Source organism: Carlito syrichta, unplaced genomic scaffold (genome assembly GCF_000164805.1).
Source record: "Carlito syrichta isolate Samal-C Ts95f unplaced genomic scaffold, Tarsius_syrichta-2.0.1 Scaffold307066, whole genome shotgun sequence".
Lineage (NCBI taxonomy): Eukaryota > Metazoa > Chordata > Mammalia > Primates > Tarsiidae > Carlito > Carlito syrichta.
Window position 1 is genome coordinate 1,011,350 of NW_007251162.1, and position 19,781 is coordinate 1,031,130.

Sequence of the window (19,781 nt, forward strand, 5' to 3'; positions counted from 1 at the left end):
TACGATCCTTCCGCCTCAGCCTCCCAAGTTGCCGGAATTACAGGCATGCGCTACCACGCCCGGCTGATTTTTTGATTTATTGTAGAGATGAGGTCTCGCTGCCCAGGCGGGACTCAAACCTGCAGGCTCAGGCAATCCACTCACCTCAGCCTCCCAAAGGCACGGGATTACAGGCTGAGCCACCGAGCCCGGCTTGTTCTTGGATTTTAAAAAATATGATGTCATTGATGATAAAATAAATCCTTGTCATTATGGAAAGTACCTATTAGAAAATAATGTCCCACCTGTCTAACACAAAGATTAAGCTTGGGGTAGCTCATGGGAGATGACTCAAACCACCCAAACACTATTTTTTCTTTTTTCAATTTTCTAATATAAATTTAAATCATTAAGCAAAATATTGACAGCTAAATATTTAAGTTCCCTATATTTTATTTTTTAGTACCATTAAATTATTTCAGAACACCTAATCTTGTGATAAGAAGCATCAAAGTTTTGACATAATTTTCCAACAATAAATTTTGAAACCACCAATTCTAGTCTGTGTGTAGAGAACAGAGCAGTGCAGTCTCTTGCATATTAACCTTTCTGGGGCTGTGGGAGGTGTTTACTGTGAGTACAAGTGCTATTTGTACTTAGATCAATTTAGCTACAACTTAAAAAAAAAGAAAAACGAATTTCAGTGATATTCTTTTACATTATCTTTGACTGTCAAAACGTCTCCTTCAATGTCATTTTAAGTAAGAAAGTCATATGATATTTTGAAACATTGGCTTGGAGAAAAATGCAGTTTAGTTTTCTTTCATGAGAAGTAAAAATAATTTCCAATATTAGATTAGAGTGAAAAGAAATATAAAAGAGAGTTTTACTGAAAGATCTTTGCCTTTTATCCTTTTAAAGGTTCACAGAACTATTATAAGAATATTCTGTTTTGTCTAAGATGTTCCTTTAAGCAACTTTCTAAACCTCAAGGCGTTTTTCTTATACATTGTGCTCTTCAACTGCTTTACCAGAAGTCTTTTTGTTTAAAAAAGCCTTTGGTAACATTCTTTAAATTTGAATTTAAGTCCGAACAACAACAACTAAAAAGTACTTAACATTGCTGCCTTTCTTTATGTAATGATCAATTCTTCCTGTGCTCTCCTTTATATCAGCCATTTTCTTGAATCCCTTTCTAAAATGAGGCTAAAGAAAATGTGACATAAATCTTATACGTATGGTTTTTGAAGAGTGTTTATTTTTACTTTTGCTGGTCCAAATATAGAAATTATCTCCTCCTGTTCCCCTCTCCTCTATTAGCTGCCAATGGTCTGGAACTCAACGATTTTACCTCATGTGATTCTATTTGTTTGTAATCCTATATTCAACATTGTACTGAAGTCTGTTAAACATTGATAAGCCGGGTTTTATGCAGCAGGTCCTTGGAGAGCATTGCACTAAAATGCTGTAAAGACTGGGATTAGGTTTAGGTATTGTAAGGTGGTTTCGAGACATTTTCCTAGTGTCTGTTCTTTCAAAGGTGCCAAATCAACTTGGCCTTGATTTAATATTGTTATAATTGTAATGCTGAGCTGACTTGGAGCTTCACATACTTCAGAATGAGTTTTTCTAGGGGTGATTTAACAAACAATTCTTTTTTTTTTTTTTTGAGTGCTTCGGAATGCGATGCACACATGGGACATTATTGTGTAGTTGCTGTGAGACACTGAGTTCTTTGCCAAAATCTTAAGTTCCTTTCATTGCTATTCAAGTGATACCTTCTTCTGTTATCTCTTGCCAGGCTACTAACAGCCTCATCTGATGCTTTTATTTAGTAAGGAGAGTTGCATTGTGTTTAATTTCTTCTGATTTTCATGAAATAAAAATTATCCTGCATCCCATAGATACCCACTATTAATATTTGGGATTATATCTTTCCCATATATGTTTTCTATGCATAGACAAGTATGTTGAAAAAAATGCTATGCTTGACAGATTATTTTGTAACTCGCTTTTAATTTTTATTATGTATTTTATTTTATTTTATTTTATTTTATTTCTTGAGTTGGAGTCTCACTCGGTCGCCCAGTCTGGAGTGCAGTGGCCGCTTCCGGCCACCGCAGCCTCGCCTGCTGGTCTCCAGTGAACCTTCTGCCTCAGCCTTCCGAGTAGCCGGAATTACAGGCATGTGCTACCACGTCCGGCTGATTTTTTGATTTATTGTAGAGATGAGGTCTTGCTGCCCAGGCGGGTTTCGAACCCGCGGGCGCAGGCAATCCACACACCTCAGCCTCCCAAAGGCACGGGATTACAGGCTGAGCCACTGAGCCCGGCTCTATGTATTTTATATATACAAAAAAATATGAATATATGACATAAAAAATAAAATGAACACCATTGTAAATACCACCTAGCTTACAGAATAGTACCGATATTTTAAAGCCTCATGTGTCTCTATCAAATAGTAATCATTTTTCTCTCTTGCAAAGAAAACTGTGCTTCTGAATCTTCTATCCATCATTCTCTTCCTTTAAAAAAGTTTCACTATATAGATATGTATTCCTAAATGCTATATTATTCATTTTTATATGTTTTTGAACTCTACATAAATGTGATAATGCATATAGTCTTTTCCAGTTAATTTATAATTCCACATTTTCTCTGAGGTGCTTCCACACACTGAGGACTGCTCTGGCCCATCCTCTTGACTGCTATTTAGCATTGTATGGTATAAATATGTGACACTTTTTATTTATGCTTTTGTTGATATGGGTAACTTGAACCCAAGTTTTGCTCCAATAAATAATACTCCTGTGAAAATTACTATATATGTCTCCTGCTACACGTGAGTAAGAATTTTTTTCAGGGCCACTAACTAGGAGTGAGACTGATGGGTCATGAGATATGTACACAGTCAAACATCAAGATGATGCCATAATATCTTCCAAAATGACTACAAATAACCCTAAAAATGTTAGTATGCAAAAATTTACATTTCCATGCTTTTTCCAATCTGTAGAATCATTCTAAAGCCTTAACAAAATGCTGTCTCATGTAATGTACATTTCCCTGATGGTGATGTTAAGCATCTTTTTTATAAGAAATGCTAGCTGTCTCTCCTATACTGTTATAATTTTTGTCAGCTTTTATATTGTAAATGTTTTCTCCCTGGTTGTAGGTTGTATTTTCACTTTATCTATGGTATAATTTGTGGATTATAAATTCTTAATTTTGAATGTAGTCAAATGTATAATATTTGTTTTATGGTTAATACATTGAGTCAAATCATGTTTAAAAGGTTATTCCCTACCATAAGATCATGAAAATATTATCCATTATTCTTCTAAAATGTTAGTAAATTTTCCTTCCATTGTTAAACCTATAATCTACCAGGAATTGAGTCTTTGAATGCTGTGAGATAGTAATTTGATTTCTTTTTATCAATATAAACAGTCAGTTGTTCCAGTACTGTGTATTGAGGAGTCTTTTCTTTCCTGCTGAACTGCCATAGCTACCCTTGTGCTGTATCAAATGTATGAGATTAAAACCGGCTGCTATAACAAATGTTTCCCCAAATTCCAGTGGCCCAATACAGTGTAACCGGTTTTCGTCAATACTTTCCTCCACTTGACTGTTTCATGACCCAGTCTTCTTCTCTTTTTTTGTCTGACTATTCACTGGAGCATTGTAGTCTGTTGTAGTCAGCTGGCAGATGGAAGAAGAAAGGGTAGAGAAAGCATGCCAACTTGTTAAAACACCTTGGTTAGCAGATAATCATATCACAACACTCTATAATACATTGGTAAAAACTAGTCACTTAGCTTCACATAGATGAAAAGAGTACTGGGAAACCTTGTTCTCTGATGAAGAGCAGCTCTCTGGAAGCATCTTTACAAAATGGAAAAAATATAAATTTGGGGTGTTTAGCTAGCTGTCTCAGTTACATAAAGTTTCTGTATATGGTCTTTTTCTGTCTAGTAAGGCAAGTTTCTTCACCTTGTTGATTTTCTTCATGTGTGTGTCACCTATTCTCTGTCCCTTTGTCAAGTATCACAAAGAAAAAAACTGCTGTTTTAATTGGGAAGCACTGAATTTACAGATCAGTTTGTGATCTGTATCAGATGAGATATATTTACATAATGAATTTCCTTATTACATTGTATCTCTCTATTTACTAACATGGGCTTACATGTCTTTCAATATACTTTGCAATCTTATTCGTAAAGGTATTACATAATTTTGTTAGATTTATTCCTAGAGGTTTATTTTTTGTTAATATTATAAATTATTTTTTCTAAACGTTTGTTTTACGTCTACTGTCAGTACACAGAATGCAATTTATTTTTGTATGTAAATCGTGTATCTTGGCTTTTTTTTTTTTTTTTTTGAGTCGGAGTCTCACTCGGTCGCCCAGACTGGAGTGCAGTGGCCGCTCCCGGCCACCGCAGCCTCGACCTGCTGGGCTCCGGCGATCCTTCTGCCTCAGCCTTCCGAGTAGCCGGAATTACAGGCATGCTCTACCACGCCCGGCTGATTTTTTGATTTATTATAGAGATGAGGCCTCGCTACCCAGGCGGGTCTCGAACCCGCAGGCTCAGGCAATCCACTCACTTCAGCCTCCCAAAGGCGCGGGATTACAAGCTGAGCCACCGAGCCCGGCTGTATCTTGGCATTTTTAACTGAGTACCACATGTTCTCACTCATAAGTGGTCCCTGAATATTTATCATAATACTATAAGAAAGGGATTGGCTGTTGCAGAAAATTGCCAGGAGAGGGAGGGGGCACATAACATCAATAAGGATACCTGATCCCAAACCATGTGAAGTGGGGACCAAAGGGAGGCCCAAACTTATCTGTACAATAACCACTATGTACCTAATCCTGAATTGTACCCTGCATCTTTAAAATAAAAAATTTAATTTCAATAATTTGTAACCAGATCTTTTGGAGGAGTTTTGTATGTAGAGGGGTTTTGTATTTCACGTTATTTATAAATAGTGATAGGTTTTTACTTGACTTCTCATTTTAATTTTTTATTTGCTTGTCTGAGAAAAGACAGTGATAGACGTCTTTGATTTGTTCCTGATTTTAGAGGGAATTGTTTTGACATTTTATCATCATATGTAATGTTTGCAATAGATTTTTTGCAATGCATTGTATCTTTTTAAATACATTGCATGACCCTGTTTGTGAATTTTCCACTTATGTTCATGAATAATATTGGCTTATGATCTTCCTGTTCTTATGCCATCCTACTTAGAAAATGGAAAAATATCAACTCCAAAATGAAGCTAATATAATCTTGATACTAAAACTGTTTCCTAAGAGTTTTTTATAAATTTGGAATCAACTGTTTCCAAAAGTTTAGTAGAACTCACACATAAACGATTTGCGCCTATTCTTTTTTCTTTTTTTTAAAGAATATTCTAATTAATGATTTTGTTTCTCTAATAGTTAGGGCTTTCCTGGTTTGTCATCTCTTCTTACATCAGTTTTGATCAATTCTGTGCTTTAAAAAATTGGTTCAACTTATTTTAGCTTTCAAATTTCTTAGTGGCTTTCAAATCTCTTGTGTGAATATATGCACATCTCTGCCCTATATTTGTGTCCTTTTCCATTTTGTCCTGATTAATTTTTCAAATAGTTCATACGTTTCATTTGTCTTTCTAAATATTGGCTATTTTGAGATTCTTTATCAATTTCTACTTTTATTTTTATTATATTTTTATGTTATTCTTTCTAACAGCTTATGATGTGTTGACTTTCTAAGACAAATATTATCAATTTTTGAAAATATTCCTCTAAGTAGCAGGGAACTTTGTTTATTTACTTCTTTTATTTAGATTAGAAAACATAGTTCATTTGGAAACTAAATTTGAAAGAGAGAGAGAAAGAAGAGGTTCACCTCTCCAAGGTAGAGGAGGAGGCCAAAGTGAGGAAATATGGCCTGGCCATAGCTCAAAAGAGCACATGGCCACACAATAGCTTAGCAAGACAATGGCCTGTTTATTTACTTTTAAGTATATTTAAGTTTCCATTACAGTTTCTTATTTGACACATGCATTAATTCAAAGTATGTTTTTAAGTTTTTGAATGTATTTTCTGGATATCTTTCCTTTTTTGTCTCATTTGATTTTATTTTGTGATATCAATTTTTTTTTACATTTCTGAGACATTGCACAGTCAATGACAACTTTGTGCAACTGTTTCAAATATGCTCAAAAAGAATGTGTTTGGTAAATATTTTGGGTACATGGCTTTTCTGTGTTCATTAAATCAAGCCTGTTAATTGGGTTGATGAGATATTCTCTATGTATGTATTGATATCTCCCACTAAGCTTGTGAATTTGGTCAGCTACCTTGAGGTTATATATGACTATTTTTCCCCTTTATATGTGTGGAGTCTCTTAATTTATTAAAAATTTATAATAGTTTTATTCACCTGGAGGATTGATCCTTTTATTATTATGTAGTCTTTTGTCTGATACATTATTATATAATGTATTTCTTATCTTTCTTTTGGTTTGTATATTCCTGGCATATCTTTATCTTGTACCCCAGGCTTTTTGTTATATTTATTCAGGTATATCTGTCTCTTATAAAAATTGTCTTGCAAGATTAAAAATTATCTGTTTTTATTTTGATAGTTATTCTATCTGATCACTTTTGTTTTTTACCTGGAGCATTTAGTTCAGTCATATTTTCAAATAATGACTATATTTGTCATAACTACTTTTATACTTGAATTTACTTGTAACAGTATATATTCTATTAACTTACTTTTCCTTTGCTCCTTTTATTTTTTTACCTTCCATACTGCCTTCTATTGGAGTAATTGAGCTTCATTTTCTTATTCTAATATTCCCTCTTTTGTTTTGAAATATATGTACTCTTTTTATTATTTAAGTAGTCACACATATAATTTTACTGTGAGTTATTTAGCAAATTAAAAATAAGTAATTGTTTAATTTTCATTTCCAAATAAGGTAAGAACTTTAATGAATGATGACTTTCCTCTTATATTTTCTATACTTTAACCATCAATATTAGACATTATAGCTATTGTTTCATATGATTAATTTTATTTAGATTTACTCCACAGGTTTACCATACTATTTGAGTACCATCTCTAAAATGCTTAGGTGAGAATTGAGATTTTATCGAGTAGCAAGTTGGAGATTATGGACGTTTTTTATCTGAGGAAAGACATAATCAAAATGATACTTTAGGAAGACTAATCTGATGCAGTTTTCAAAAAGTGAAACAAGAAGAAAATGAAAAGTAGAAACACACATTAAAGGCTATGATCCAGCAATTTGGTACAATAGAACTAGTGAAGTAGTGAAGAAGAAAAGGAATATGAAACAGAAGTAAAGTCACCATGGGATAAGAATGCACAACTGGTATTTAACAACTGCTTTGTTTGAAGTAGTGAAGAAAACAAAAATAAGAATGAAGTATTTGAACCCAGATGATAAAAAGATTTGTAGAAATATTATCAAGTCGGAGAAGTCAAAAAGAAGAGCTGCTTTGAGGAGAAAGACAAAGCAATACTTATGATATATACCAATGATATACTTAGTATAGAAATCCAAATACAGTAGAGTACCTGGGAGACAAGTTAAGACTGGGAAAATAGATATTAAAGTGGCAAGAATATGCAGATAGTAAGTGGAGACAAATATGGGGAAAGGTGAAGGTGTCAAATGAAAATGCTTTGTGTAATGCTGGACAGAGATACACCCCAAAGAAAATGTTCACATTTGGAAAGTCAAAGAATGTTCACCACTGAATATATACAAGTCAAGTTAGGGAAAATTTGCTTTTGTGGAATATCATCTGTATGTGTTGCTGAGATAGGTATTTCTTATATATTATCTCCTGTAACTATCAAATGAGGAGGTGGTATGGTATCAGCGGAGGAGATTGTTTCAAAAAGAAAAAAGTGTTCAGCAGTGTTAGGTGATGTACAAGCACTAAGAAGACAATAGAATTAAAGAAAAGGTATTAGGATTAGGTATTGTGTGATTAGGATGTGATTGATGAGTTTGTAGTTAGTGAGTTTCCATGAAAACAGACAGAAACAAAACTGAAAGGACTTGATATGGGAGTGAATCCTGTGCTAGTGAACACCGTAATGCAATCAAGATTTAATAATTTAGTGGCAAAGAATTGCAACGAGGTTCAGAAAAGATGCTTCTGGTTTAAAACAGAAAAGATGAATTATGTGAATAGTATACTGTCTATACATAATAGGCCGTGAGCAAATATTTGTTGAATGAAAAGCTAAGTGTTCAGAGTTTGAAAAACAGGAATCAAGAGGGAACAGATAGGCAATAGAAAGTTACTGAAATGATAAATTCTATGATTTAAAAATTCCAACAATATCTATAAGAAACATTACTTTGTGAAATTGCATGAAAATAAAGTAAAACCTTTGGACTTTTGCGAGCATTTTTGTACATACATTAAAATTTATTGCAAGTGTACGAAAATAAAGTAAGGATTGATAAAATGTTACTTGAAAAATAGCAACTTGCTATCAATAACAATTGACATTTGCCATTGGAAAGGCCAAAGAGAGATGAATTTTGATAAAAGATATGTTCTTACTTGAAAACATGTGTATGTAAGTACACAGAAGAGATATTCTTAATATGGCATTTGGTAGTTCATCTCAAATGTTAGCAGCCCTTTTTATCTTTGGCTTTCAAACTCATCAACCCCAATCACAATACTAAACACTTGATGCAGATCCCACATATCTGCTATTTTTTGTTCATTTAAACGTGACCGTTCCTGAGGACTTTTAAATTCCCCAAAGCAGTTTTGTCCAGGTTGATTTTTCTCTGTATCTCAGTATTGCAGTAACTATTGAAAGTGATTTCACTAGCAAGATAAAAATTTGATGACGCATTAAAAAGGCTTACTTGCAAACAATGGATTTATTCAAATACCAACAATGCAAAGTGGGCTATCATACCAAATGTGATTTCATTTTTAGATTTTAACCTATAACCTAAATTTTGCATACACGTTTCTCGTTTTCAATGTATATTAGATTTGTGTATATATTAATTTTCTATATAAGTACTAAATGATTATAGTATATTCTCTATATTCTTACATAAATGCAGTAGCAATGAGGTATTGATAATAATAATAGCTGAAAGGTATTGATTGCTTACTAAGTGCCAAGGTCTGATTCAATTGCTTTATAAGTATTATTTGTTGTACAGAACACTCAAATTAACTTATATGGCAGATATAATTGTTATTTTTATTTTATAGAAGGGGATGAACAAAGAGCCACAGAGAAGTTCAAATAAATTGCTCATGGCTACATAACCAGAAAGTTCTAGAACTGGTATACTAACCCACACATGCTCACTCCATGTACATCCACTGATCAACAGAATCTATTGTGATTTTATATTAATCAAAGTGCAAAGATACAGAAGTTGTGAGAGGAGTTGCTATTTCTAACCATTTATTTTCCTGAATACAAATACATTTATAAATGTCTTCCTCTCTGATGATAGCTTAAGGAAATAGTCATGTAATCCAAAAGTATATATCACAATATATCATGTTAGCCAAGAGTACATATCACATAATATATTGTTGTTAAAATAAGTAAATCATAGTGTATATAGTCTGGAATAGTATACTCCAGTATTGACACTTATTATACCAAGTGGCAGTAGCATTATTTGAAAGGCTATATTGTGTGTGGAATCTCTACTTTAAAAAAATGAATTAGTTTTGACAAAAAATATAAAATGAGCAAGAGATTTTGACATAAGTCGACCTAGGTTTACAATAAAATATACTAAACACAATTTTATTTGATTATGCACTCATGTATGATACCCTAGCATGTATGAATTAATATTTACTAATTAGTTGATAATGAACTAATTAAAAAATACATAGTCCAAGAATCATTGAACATTATATTTAGAATTTAAGAATACTTGTGCTAATCCAAATGTACTCATAAATATATGTAAATATATTAATATATCTTACATATAGTAAATATATGTAAATACATATAAATTTATGTTACAGTAAATATATATTTAAATATTTAAATACATATAAACATAGTTATATAAATATAACGATATATAAATAAATACATTTGTTTTTCAATCTGTTGCCCAGCTTGAAGTGAAGTGCTGTGATCATGCCTCGACCTCTTGGGCCCAGGCAATCCTTCTGCCTCAGTATCCTGGGTAGCTGGAAGGAACTACAAGTGTGCACCATCATGCCGAGATAATTTTTCAATTTTTTTTGTAGAGACAAGGTTTCACTATTTTGTCCAGGTTGGTCTCAAAATCCTGGGCTCAAGCCATCCTGCCTCGACCTCTCAAAGTGTTGCAATTATAGGCATGAGCCACCACACCCAGCCTAAATACATATTTATCAATGTTTAAATAATAAAAGAGCATATAGATAAGCATATCTATTTTTATGTTATATTCTACAATTCTCCAGAAGTGGGAACTGTTTTCATAAAATCATGTATGCACTAAACTTTTTCAAAATTAAAAAACAAACAAACATTTCTTTTGCACTTTCAAAAGAGACTTAGCTTACAGCCAGTTTTAAAAATCAAAATAGCCAGGCTCGGTAGCTCAGCCTGTAATCCCGCGCCTTTGGGAGGCTGAGGTGAGTGGATTGACTGAGCCTGCGGGTTCAAGACCCGCCTGGGCAGCGAGACCTCATCTCTACAATAAATCAAAAAATCAGCCGGGCGTGGTAGTGCATGCCTGTTATTCCGGCTACTTGGAAGGCTGAGGCGGAGGGATCGCAGGAGCCCAGCAGGTCGAAGCTGCGGTGGCCGGGAGTGGCCACTGCACTCCAGTCTGGGTGACAGAGTGAGACCCCAACTCAAAAAAAATCAAATTAGGTGGCCTTCTAGTTGAAGAGCTTAAGCCTAAGAGTTGTTATTCAATTCTAACAAGTATAAAAGCTGAACAAATTTAAAGATCAACAAATTTTCTTAGATCTGTCAGAGAAATGTGGTCACAGGGCAAACAACTGCTCCCAAAATTGTATAGACAGACTGATGGATACATAGACTCACAAAATAGAAATCTCCAAGGAAATCAGTTCTGGGATAGAGAAACCTGTAACTGATGACGTGCTAGAGGATCATTGTGGAAAAGTCAGAGTTAAAAACTACAGTGGGGTCCCATTTTGGGGGGGGGTTCTGATGCTTTTGTGAGTTTGACCTTCAGGAGCTTGACCAGGTCTTCAAGTGCATATCAGAGAAAAAGGGAAAAATTTTGTAAAGATTTTGAACTACACACAGATAATTCTGTGTTTCTTAACTGCCCTTAGGAGAAACCATGTTACCAGAGCTTAACCTGCTGGAGTTTTATCAAAGCCTAACCATCTGGAGGGGAGGGAAATAACCTACTCTAGCTCCCTCTAGTCTTATACAGGGGAAAGAAAATACTGAACTACACTTTCCTCTAGCCATCCTGTCTCATCTAATGGCGGGGGGAGACCTGAGAAGCACTTGTTTAGCTTACAGTCTAGGGACAAAAACTCGAGAAAAGACCTAGCCATGTTGCTTTAAATGCTTTCTCTAATTCCACACATTACTACTACATTCCTAAAGGCCATTTACCACAGTTCCTTTCATCTAGTTCAGCATGTCCATTTCCAACCAAAATTTTTAAGGCATACTAAAGGCAAAAAAAAAAAATCAATTTGAAGAGACTAAACAAGCATCAGAACCAGAGTCTGGAATGCTGTAACTATCAAATCTGCCAAGCATTTAAAGAAGAATTATACCAACCCTCTATAATATTTTCCAAAAGATAGAGCCAGAGGGAATAGATCTTAAGTAATTCTGTGGGACCAGTATTACCTTAATTACTAAACCAGACAAGGAAATTTCAAGAGAAGAAAAATATAGTCCAACACCTTTCATGAACATAGATGCAAAAATCCTCAACAAAATATTACAGGTGAATCCAACAATGTATACATAGAATTATTTACAATAACAAAATAAGATTTAAGAGTTATTCAAGGTTCACAACTCAAAAATGAATTAGTGTTATTCATATCATCACCAGATTATATCAGTAAACACAGAAAAAGCATCTGATACATTCTAATACCCACTCATAATAAAAACTCTCGGCAAAGTAGGAATAAAGGAAAACTTCCTCAAATTGCTAAAGAATATCTTCAAAAAACCCACATTTAACTTCACACTTAATGGTGAGAAATTCAAAGCTTTCCTGCTAAGATCAAGGTAAGAATGCCCCCTCATACCATTGTTTTTCAATGGCATACTGGAAGTCCTAGCTAATGCAATAAGACAAGAATATAATATAAAAGGTACAGATGCTCCTTGACTTATGAAGAGTTTACATCCAGACAAACCCTTCATAAGTGGAAATATCATAAGTTAAAAGTATATATATACTTTTATATAAAACATATATGTTGCTTCTTTTTTTTTTTTTTTTGAGTCAGAGTTTCACTGTCACCCAGGCTGGAGTGCAGTGGCATGCTCACAACCACCACAGTCTCAACCTAGTGGGCTCAGATTATCCTTCCACCTCAACCTTCCAAGTAACTGAAATTACAGGTGAGTGCCACCACGCCCAACTAATATTTTTTTAATTATTTAGAGGTGAGGTCTCGCCAAATTGCCCAGGTTGGTCTTAAACCCCTTGGTTCCAGCAATCCTCTTACCTCCACCTCCCAAAGTACTGGGATTATAAGCGTGAGCCACCACACCCAGCTATATATTGCCTTTTAGCTCTCTCTTGCCTGGCTGTAAAATAGGTGTTTTTCCATATCCCATCCTGAGCCTAAGGTAAACTATTGTATATTTTTATTATTTAGGGTTCTTTAGGAAGCCTTGTGTCGTATTCATTTAACAAAATCAGGTAATATTAATGACTTTAAAATTAGCAATGGCAGAAAAAAGTAGCGATTAATAACACTATAAACACTAAAATGTGTCAAAATTAAGTTAAACGTGATGTAGAATCAATGTAAGAGACTACTGGTTACAGGGCCTCCTAGTGTTTGATGTTACTGTGACTTGATGCTGTGGAATCATATTTCTGAAACAAATAGTTCTTAGTCCTGAAATTACGCTGAAGGACATACTCAGAAAAAGCTTTTCTTTCTTACTGCTGAGTCATGCCCTTAGACTAAGCAGCAAGTAATTTTTGAAGGGACAATATAAAATAGAATAATAGGCAGTCTTGGATATGTGTAGTTTTACATTTTAAGTTTTTAGATGTAAAAGTATTATGTTAATTATACAGTAGCACAATTTAAAAGTGAGTTTATGTTTAGGAAACAAAAGGATAAGAAAGATTCCTTAAAATTTTAACTAGCTTCTAGACGGAAACTTTGTAAACAGTTTAAAGTCAAATTAGAAAACTAAAATACATTAATTTACTACATATAAAAAGATGCAGCTGTAAAATATGATTAAAGCTTTTCTCTGATAAAGATCATTATGACAAAATCTGTGGTAAACTGTGAGCAATATGTATGGAAGTGATTTTAAAATCATGGGATATCTCATTACTGGCTATAACTTGATAGCATGATTTTTTTCTCCTAACGTGCCAATAAAGAGTAACTATGTTTTTGTAAAAAAAAAAAAAACATAGAGTTTTAAAAGTGATAAACCTAATGTATCTTATAATTATCTAAGCTTTCCTCTGGAACTGCACTGCCCAATATGGTGACCACTGGCCACATGTGGCTATTGATCACTTGAAATGTGACTTGTCCAAACTGAGCCGTGCTGGTAGTGTGAACACACACTGAATTTAGAAGACTTAATATGAAACAAAGTAATTATGAACTTCACAGCAACTTGGATGGACTTAGAACCTATAATACTCAGTGATCTATAACAGAAACAAAGAACTGAGTATCACATGTTCTAACTCATAAGTGGACCCTGAACAATTATCATACTACTACAAGACAGGGATTGGCAGTAGTGGGAAACTGGCGTGGAGGGGCACACTTCATCAATAAGGGTACCTGATCTCAAACCAGGTGAAGTGGGGACCAAAGTGAGGCTCAAACTTTACCTGTACTATAACCATTTGTATACCTAACCTTGAATTGTACCCCACATCTTTTAAATAATAATTAGGAAAAGTAACAAAGTAGAATAGGTTATTATTAATTTTTAATATTGATAACATGTTGAAATGGTAATATTTTAGATATATTATTAGAATTAATTTCAGGTATTTCTTTTCACATATTTTAATGTGGCTAAAAAATATTTAAAAATTACACGTGGCTCACATCTGTGGCCTGCATCTTATTTGTGATGGACAATGTTATTCCAAACTTTCCTAATTACTGAAACGTTTCTCCCTATTCATTACTGGAATAAAATTCTAATTTAGATATGTTTATATCTAATTTTATAATGATAAAATTGTAAAGGTAAAAAATAAAAGATATAGTAAAAGATGAAAATATTAACATTAGCATTTTCAAAATTCCTCATGGAATTTTATCCTTGAAAGACAATTGACCCAGATGATAATTACAAACGGGTCTATCATCAAACAATAAGAGAGGGATGTAGAGGATACTAGAGTTCTGTGCATAAGATCTTACCTTCTGGCCTAGTTTACTCAGAAAAAGTCTGTTATTAATATATAATATTTATCTTGTACATCATAGGAAATCTTTTGCTATATTAGAATCCCCTGTGGAAAAGTTAATTGCACAGAAAAGATTTAGCAAGCAGTTAACTATGAAACTTGATTTTTTAGAAGATGTTAAAGTTAACTTATTCTAATAACTCTATGGTCACAAAAAAAGGCTCTATCTTTAATCTCTAGAATCTATGTCCAACAAGGAGACGTGGTAAAAAGAACTGGCAAAAAGACTGCAGGTGCTGGAATGGGTTTTGTTGGAAGGCAAACCAAATTGGCATTTGAAATTGTTCATCTCAGGCCTGTGACTGTGGCTCAGCCTGCAATCCCAGCACTTTGGGAGGCCGAGGCAAGTGGATTACGTGAGCCCACCGGTTTGAGACCAGCCAGGGCAACTTGGCGAGACCTCATCTCTACAATAAATTAAAAAAAAAAGTAGCTGGGTGTGGTAGAGCGTGCCTGTAGTTCCGACTACTTGGAAGACAGGCAGAAGGATTACCGGAGCCGAGCAGGTCAACACTGGAGTGGTGGTGAGCGTGCCACTGCACTCCAGCCTGGGTGACAGAGTAAGAACCCAACTCAAAAAAAAAGAAAAAAAAAAAAAAAGAAATTATTAGTCTTACAAAATGAATCTTTGAGACTGGAATGTCAAAGTAATTGGCAATACACATGTCAATGTTTTCCCTGGAAGAAAAATCACATTGTTTTCATAAACAGCATAGAGCCTCTAAAATATTAAGAGACTAATAATAAGACTGGTGAAACCCATATAAGAACAATAAATAGGGACTACTTCTGTTAATGGATTTAATACTGAATAACAATTCAGCTAAAAGAATAAATTGTTCACAAATGGTATATTTGGGTTAGAATAGTGTACTGTTAACCAATATATCTACAAAATACAATTTAATCCCCAGCATTTTGTGGGAGGGAAAAATGAATAAATGACTAGTAGTATTTATGCAAACTAATACCAACGAGACAAACTAGGAGACACGAAGACAGAAAAATGAGAGGTAATTCCAATGCTCCTTTAAAAATGACCAAGGTCTATTCTGCACTCCTTTTCGCTTTTCCAACATGAGTTCCTCCAGCATTCTTTTGCCTTCTTAAACCAACATATTTTTTTTAATAGCAGCTTGAGCTAAGCATCATATTTTTATTAAATGGTCTTTTGCACCATTTCTAAGAATCATAGGTCAGCTTAGTCAGACTGTTGTTCCAACACTGATAATTCGATCTACCCCCTACTAAAATCTGCAGTTAATTGGTAGAAATTCAAACTTTGTCTATTTTAGTTTTTAAAAGCTTCATATGGAGAAAGTACAAAGATTGTCTTAAATAAATGACTTTAAAATTGACTTTTACAGCCTTTTCTTGCCCCAGAAAAAGTCATGACCATGTTAATGACTGTCTTAAAATGAATTGCTTGTTGCATTCCTCATTATTTTATTACATATTCCCCTGGAAACTACAGGTGATAAGAGTGTTTTTATGCCAAATATTGTGCAAGGTACACTGCATTTGGAAAAAATTTAGTAACACGTTAGGATGAATGTGCATGAGAAACATATCTGAATACACTCAAAAAATCTATTCCCTAGTCCCTGATTTACCATTTGTTGTTTGGAATCAAGTTTGGGCTGCACCCTGCATGGGCATCTTATTCCAGGGCATAGATGTCAGGAGATCAAAAACTTGGATTTTTGTTCTGAGTCCATCATTTTGCTGTGTATTGCTTGACAAGGAATGGAAGAGAAAGCAGGGAGTTGATCAAGCAAAGAAATACTCAGTAAGAAAGATCTGTCAGAAATATATATATGGAATTCCTTTTAAATACATTTCTGGAATGGTCCAAAATAAGAAAGAGGCAGAGACAAGTTAAGTGAGGTGAGTTGATTAAAGTGGTTGAGGATTTCAATTTTTGGAAGTCACAACATAACCTTTTACAACTCAACTATGCCATCTGTACATTGTGAACAATTGCACTTACATATTGGTCTTGTTGGAAAAATGAAAGGGCATAATATATTTAATTCATTTGACAGAGTAACTAACCGTATATTAAATGATCAGTTTGTTGATAAGCAGAGTGACTGCTTCCTAGAATAGCTAATTTTACAGTATAATAACATGGACACAGCCTGTCAAAGCATATAGAATAATTTCAGATTAAACATTTTTCCACATATGGCTTTGTGAGTTATGTGCACATTTTAGTCAAAAATATGTTTTTACAGAAAGATAATTTCTAGGAGTGATTAAAAGTTTGATTATATCCACTCTTGGGTTTCATAATTTAAAAACATTTTCACAAAGTCTGTGATTAATTTTTCCCATTTAAAATTTTATTCTCAATAATGTGCAGCATTAAATATAATTAGAATTTCACAAGCCATCCTGGGAGTTACACTCTCACATATCAAACTGTGCAGAAAAAGTTAAATTTCATAGCTGGTCAAGAATTCAGAGCAAAGTGAAAATATATGAAGATAGTGAAGCGTGATTCATGGTCCTTAAAACACCTTTTAGTGTGGTTGGTTATTTTGTAATGAATGCAAGTAGCACATTGAATGCCCACCTATGAACAGAACCTAAATTAACAATTTAGAAATGAGAAAGTGACATAAAATTAAATGAAACTTTTACCTTTGCTACTTCACAGGATCATTTGTTACTAAAATTATCTCCTGTGCTTGCTTCTTGTCTTACTACATCAGTCACCTGCGAATTTAAATTAGAGGCATTTTGAAAATATAATTAGTAAGTCATCACTTGTATCTATTGAGTAGTAAATTTATATTTTTATAATATCTAAGCTATATTTGAGTCTTTGAATAATTCATTCCTCATGTGAAATGGGCAAATTGCAAACATCTAGCAAGTTGTACTTCTGGATAATGGTTCTTCAAAGGTGAAGAATAGTAGTTAAGTTGTACCTTTGGTCATGCATGGCAATATGTAATTAGTATCTGCAGTTCCTCAAGATCAACTTAATCTCTAATATGTAATTCAAACACCTGTTTAACTGTACAATATAATGCATGGATAAAGAATCCAAATGACTCATTTTATAAGCAGCTGCTATTTTTTATAAAGAGTGTTTTTTTAAAAAACAACTAGAAAATTAGCCTTACTTTTCTACAATTTGGTGGTAGTGGTGGTTGTTTGGTTCTCTTCTTTTTTATTCTTCATCATTATCATCATCTGCACTTACTAGACACAAGGAAAATGCTTTTATACAAACTACTCAATTCAACATACTCAAATTCTAGAGGCATCAGAATCACCTGAATGGCTTGTCAAAACACAATGCTGAGAGCTTCATTCAGATTTTCTAATTCAGTAGATTTGAGATGGGACCTTACAATTTGCATTTATATCAGGTACCCAGATGATGCCTTCCCTACTAGTTCAGGGACAGCACTTTGATAGTCACTGCTTTTGCAAATGCTTCTTTGTCTCCTTATCTTTCATCTTTTTAATGTTAATAATGCCCAGACATATAATATTACTGCTCTTTGCCTCATCGCACACCCATCTCTAGGGACAATCTCATCCACACGTGTGGTTGGTGACTCACAAATATAAATCACCAGCTCTAATCTCCTTTGGAGTATCAAACCAATATATCAACTCCCTACAGTGCATCTCCACTTGGAAATCCCATAGACTCTTCAAATTTAACATGACCAAATTGGAACTCCTAAGTCAATCCCCGCAAAAATTGTTTCAATCAAGAATTATCACATTTTCATGAGAAGCATATTTTATGGTATCCACAAATTAGTTATTACTTGCACAGGATAAGTAGTAACTATACATTGAAGAAATTGAAAATCTTGGACAGGATGATCAAAAATATCATTACTAAGGAGGGGCAAACGGACATCACGTGCCTGCAGATATGATGCCTTGAGAAAGATACATTACCTCATGTCTCTGTGAGAATGTCCCAAACTCACGGCCTAACACGCAAGGCCCCTACCCTCTTAGCCTCACTTCTCCATAATTTCCAACTCACAGTCTGCTTTACTGTTTTCATAACATACTTGAATGTTGAAGAGCATTCTATAGCCTCCCTTGCTTTAGGGTCTTTATTCTTGTTATTTCCTTTGTTTCACTCGCCCTTCCTCCTCTCTATCCACCTTTTGTCTCTTTGACTAGTGGAAAGCAATGGTCCTTCGGGAATAAAAATTATATAATCTTTTCTGGAAAAATTTCCTTGCTGATTCCCTTTTCATGGATGGTTTAATAGTTCTGTCCTGCTTAGGAACATAGTAGTATTTATCACACTTTATTATTATTTTCCACTTCTCTATTCTCTGGCTTCACTGTGAGTTCCTGAAAGATGGGAACTGTATTGTCATCATTGCTTCCTTGGTTCCTAAACTAGTGTTAACTAAGATGTAGTTTCTTAATGAATGAATGGACAGATGGATAGATTGATAGAAAAAAATTGTATATAATATCCATCAATAATTAAATCTTTATTTTGATTTGGTGAAAGAAACACTGATTGAAGAAATTAGCAATAATGTTTAATTTTATATTTGGTGCTTGGTACTGGATAGAGACAATTGAATCTGTTCCATGTTCTTCATCTAATTTGCAATTCAAAACTACTACTTGTGAGGAGTTTTCCTCTTTACTATTTAACATTTTACAAATCTGTGAGAAAAAAACAGTTTTTCTTTTATATAAAAACATTTTACATGAACGTTTTAGATATGAATAATCAATGTATTTACTAATCTATTATATTTAAATAGCAGGCATAAATGCTTACACTCATGATTCATGTTTGTATGTATGCGGAAAATTAAAAACACATACTAAAAGGGTATATGTAAGACAATTTTATCTCTATACTGTGAAATTAAATTTCACTTTGTATTTTTCAACTTTTCTAAATTAATGTGAATTAATTTTTTATGAAGAAATAATGTAGAATTTTTAAACAGCCATTGTTTGATACTAATGTGATTTTCTAAAGAACCCTCATGCTTTTGATTTTTCTTTGAAGGGGACTGTGTTGTTTTTCTATCCCTTTCTGATCAACCATCATTACATCTTTAGCTGTAAAGTGAATTCGTACACAAAATCTCATGAGAAGT